The 4,884-nt window shown below is 53.8% G+C and overlaps 2 pseudogenes; both read right to left on the bottom strand.

Annotated features, from left to right (window-relative positions):
* On the bottom strand, positions 1-99 carry LOC123629553 (annotated as a pseudogene; the record flags this gene model as incomplete).
* A 1,206-nt stretch (positions 100-1,305) lies between these two features.
* On the bottom strand, positions 1,306-1,426 carry LOC123629552 (annotated as a pseudogene).
* Positions 1,427-4,884: the final 3,458 nt, after the last annotated feature.

Raw genomic sequence — 4,884 nt, 5'->3', positions numbered from 1 at the left:
CCCAGGCGGTCTCCCATCCAAGTACTAACCGGGCCCGACCCTGCTTAGCTTCCGAGATCAGACGAGATCGGGCGCGTTCAGGGTGGTCTGGCCGTAGACGACGGTGGCCGCCCCCCGGACGCCTCAAGAGGCCGAGCTGCTGGGACGCGTCCCTCCCTGCGCCGTCGGGTCCCTCCCGCCGCCCTGGCCCATCGCTAGCCCACCTGCCAGTATCGGGGTGGGGGTGGGGGGCCAGGCGGGGCCTGACGGGTCTTGCGCGCGCACCCCCCCACCCCCACCCAAACCACGGGCGCACCACCGTCCCACACCCCGAGGAGCAGACCCACGGGCACGCGCGCAGGGACAGGCTTCCACGCGTGGGGGCGGAGGGCCAGAGCCGGAGAGTGCGGGAGATAGGGCCCTCCGCCGGCCCACGCGAGGGCACGGTGGGGAGGGGCTTTGGGGCGGGGGCCGGCACGAGGAGGCAGGGCCGCGCCTGCCGCCGGTCCTTCACCCGGAGGTCCTGAAGGAAGACCTGCAGTGTCCCCCCCACCCCGCCACCCCACCCCCGTCTGGGGAGGACCGTTCTGCCCCGATTCCCCTCAGGGCCTGCGTGTGGCAGCAGCCCCCGCGCGGGGGCGGGGGGCGGCGGGGCGGGCCAGAGCCCGCTATCCTGTGGCCCGGTGGGGTGGGGTTTGGGGTGGGTAGCCACGGGTCGGGGGGCCGGTGGGTGGTTTGGGTTTGGCTGCGTGCGCTCCGTGTGCTGTTGTGCGTCCTCTCTGCCCGGGTGGCCGGAAACTCGCCCTGTGCGGCGCGCCGGTGTGTCTCTCGGGAGCCCCGGCGGTGGCGAGGAGCCCGCCCGGCGTGAGGCCCGGCCCGAGGCCCGGGTGTGCGGCGGAGAGGAAGTGCACGGTCGGCCGGGGGGTCCGGGGGCCCAGGACAAGGTTTGCCGCCGTGGGCTGTCCCGCGCCGGGTGTACGCGACGTCCCGGAGTGCGGGGCGGGGGGGTGCCGGGTGTGGGGGAGAGGAGACCCAGCGGCACTCAGGGATCCCGCCGCCCGCCCGGCCCGGTGTGGGGCCCAGGGCTGGGGCTCCGCTGCCGGCCGAACAGGAACGGAACGGCTGGGACGCTCTGCCGCTGCCGCCACCTGGCGGTGGTGTTGCAGCGGGGGAGAGGGGAGGACGCCCTGGGCGGGGGGCAGCGGGCCGCGCCGGCGGGGGGGCGGGGGAGTGCCAGGGGCCGAGGGCGAAAGTGGAGGCGGGCACAGAACGCCGGGGCCCCCCCACCCCCGACCCCTCGGCGGGCGGGACAAAAGAAGAGGCAAAAGCCTGCAGCACCTGGTATTCCCAGGCGGTCTCCCATCCAAGTACAAACCGGGCCCCCGACCCTGCTTAGCTTCCCAGATCAGACGAGATCGGGGACGTTCAGGGTGCTATGGCCCTAGACGGCGGCGGCTGTCCCCGGACGCCTCAAGAGGCCGAGCTGCCACGCGGCCCTCCCGGCCCAGCGCCCCACACCCGACCCCGCGCCCTCCTGCTGCCCAGTAGCCTTCAGAGCCTCGCTCTCTAGCTGCTACATACACACCAAACACTCAACACTTTGCCACAAACACATACACCAATGACAACAAAAATCAAACACTCAATAGCACATCTATTCAAAGCACGGAGGACACAAACGGGAGGGCAATGTGTGACTTGTGAGATTCTACAGACGTCAGGAGCCCACATGAAGGCTCAGGGAAATATTCCAAAGGAGTGTGACGTGGCTCAGAGCTCCTTGGACATGAGCAGACTGGCTTCGGCGGACGGCAGCTCTTACGTTTTCACAGTGGAGCAGCCGGAACAGTAGAAAGTTCCTTCCTCGCCTTTCCTACTTCATGCAGTAGGAACCAGTCCACGGTTATATGGTGCATGGCTACGATTATTCTGTGGGATCCTGCAAAGAAGAAATGCTGTTGGTGTCTTTGGGGACTGGGAATTTGGGTGTGAGAGGAAGAGGTGAAATCGATCAAGTCATGTAAAAACAACTCTCGGTTCTCAGTTTGAACTTGGATTATCAGTGGAAACTCAATGTGTTTTCCTGTAATTTTTTTTTTCTTTTCTTCCTTCCTTTATTTATTTATTTATTTATTTATTTATTTATTTTTAGTTTTTCCACGGAAAGTGCCGAGACATAGGTGCGAACTCAACAGTAGTGCATTTCAGCAGCATCTAGATCGTGGTCTCCGCCAACCATCGTTATTAAACGGTCCTAAGACTTACTGGAGACATAGGCTGACTTGAAGTCTGGGGCGGGAAACGGACGCTTCTTGTACTGGGAAGCGTGGATGCTATGATATCCAACAGGACGAGGGTCACGTCAAAAGACACAGGAACCAGAATGAGTAGACTCCCGTTTGCCAAACACAGGACGGTTTGATCGCCAGTAAGTATAATAATTGCAAGATATTGAAACACATTAGATACGTTTAAATCCGCGATGAAACCCCTCACAATGCGAAAGTAACTCGGGTCACTGCGGACAGCGGTAGGAAACAAAGGGAAATGGTGACAACCGGGGCTGCCCCCGACTAGTCGCGATGTATGGACACTCTTTCAAAAGACATCTCAACCCCTCACAAGGTAGGTACTGTATTTGGACTGGATCCAAAGAAACTGAAATGAGCGTGTGTGTCTCAGGGAAACGCAAACATTGAGTACTTGCTGTTATCTCTAATACGGTGAAATTTTTAGATGGAATAATGTGGCTGTGAGTACACTGAAAAATGGAAGAAAGCCTCTACCTTTGATAGAAACATATTGACTTTTTATCGATGGAGGGATATCATTAAGGGGATCATGAACTTAAGGTAGGAGGGGTATAAAGGAAACAAGATCTGGCCAGGGGTTGGTGATTTCTTGAGTCAGGGGAGTGAGAAAATATTCTACTATTCTGTCCGATTTTGTTTCTATTTCAAATTTCCCATCATGAAAAGTTTCCAAAGATACCATGAACAGGATCAAAAACAAGCTGCAAACAGGACAAGGTATCTGTAGCCCATATAATTGGCAAAATGTTACTGTTACAGAATATCTACGTTTTATATGCTTAATGCGCCTTTGGCCCTGTGTCCTCATTATTAGTCAAGGAAATACGGAATAAAAAATGAAGCCAGATATAGTTTCCAACTCACCAGATTGAGGAAACTTAAGAAACTGATCACTGTGTTGGCTTTGAGGAAAACTCTTGCACTCACCCTGCTGATATGGGAGGCGAAATTATAGAACCATTTGGAAAACAATGCAGCATAAATGGATATGAATAAACACTGGCATAATTCAGGAGCAAGCATATTCTCTGAGTAGCACGTACCAGAGAGAAGATAGGGCACATGTGACCAGGAAGCATCTAGGGTAATCCTCACGGGAGCCCCTTGTACACGGACCTAGTCAAAGATCGCATAAAGATACTTCGACTGATTCGTGCAGTGCCATTCTCTAGCAGCGCTGATGAACTGCAGCTTCCTGTGTAAGCAAGGAGTATTCTCCAAACAGAAGGTTTCCCCTGGCACACAAGTTACCCAGAAGGAATCCAGAATCGTTCCACATGTATTCTATAAACTGTGAAATTAACAAACTACCTCAATGAGATAGTCCTATAACAGAGAGCAAAAACTTTCAAAGGAAAAGCCAGGAAAAGGATGACAGTCGAGATGGGATTTGTTTGGGAGAAGCGTTTCTGTGGTTCCACGCCTTGAGGAAAAGATACACAGCGGCTTCCGACATATGCATCAACTCCCATTTTTATAAGGTGAGTGGTGGGGTTTTGGTACGGTTAATTCGATTTAATATAATAATCATACTGATAATCATGATCATTATTATCATTCTTTAACATACCCCTTTCCCAAATTAAAAGAAAAAGAGAAAGAAGCAGATAGTAAGTTTCTAGTTATACACCCTGCTTAAATTGGATTATTTATTAATTTGGGGGAAATGATTAGTTTGGGGACTCTGTGTCCGTCTATCGAGGACTACAGGATAGCCTCTCCATGGATTTGAGCCATCATGTACGTTTTTACTAAGTTTTCCATCGAAGTTGGCACCTTTGCCCCGTAGGTGCCGCGTAGATTTTCTGTGACTTTGAGTGTTATCCTTTTGAAAGATTGCATTCATTAGTGTGTATTGGCGAGGAAATAAGAAACATCGAAACTATCGATGGAATGTTGATTTCACCTAGAGCTATCTTGCTGGACTCCCCTAGGATTTCTACAGGTCTCCCGTGCATAGGGGAAAACATTCTATTTTGAGAACCGTAGGAGGTGAGGAAAATGAAGAAAGGTGATTTTCCTTTCCCACATATTATTAGTGTTTTCCCTTGTTGTAGTACATTTTTGGAGCGTCTCTTGCAGGATCGAACGGAAGGATTTCCTATCAACACCCTGGTCTTGCTCGTGACTTTCCAAAGAATGTTTCTACTTCTTAAGCCTTCAGAATATTTTCTAAAGATTTAGACGTTTGAAAAGTGTCTCTAGATGTCTTCGCATCTGGATTCTTGAATTATGTTACCGTGAACGAATAGCCAACTGTTTAGATTCTCTTCTTCTGCATATGTGGATAGGGTCCAATTTTTCCTTTCCTAGGGTGGTAACGTGGTCATCTCCTTGGACAACTTTAGACTGTGTCCTGAATTCAGAGCCGGTCGGTCAGAAGTTCCGGAGGCCCGGACCTGCGGCAGGTGTGTGAGGGGCGACAGCCTCGGGGACTGAGCCTCCACATCTCCAATCTGACCCTCTCTCCAGGGGCCACGGGGCAGGGTCCGGGCCGGCCGGGGGCGGGAGCCGGGGCGGGCGCGGAGGGCGAAGGCCCCCCCCTCCCCTTCCCAGCCCAGGGGGGCGGGACAGAAAAAGAGGCAGAGCAAAA

The sequence above is a fragment of the Lemur catta genome, unplaced genomic scaffold (assembly GCF_020740605.2).
Source record: "Lemur catta isolate mLemCat1 unplaced genomic scaffold, mLemCat1.pri scaffold_173_ctg1, whole genome shotgun sequence".
In the NCBI taxonomy this organism is placed as follows: Eukaryota; Metazoa; Chordata; class Mammalia; order Primates; family Lemuridae; genus Lemur; species Lemur catta.
Note: the sequence above shows the minus strand (reverse complement) of the source record. Positions and strands in the feature narration are given on the sequence as shown.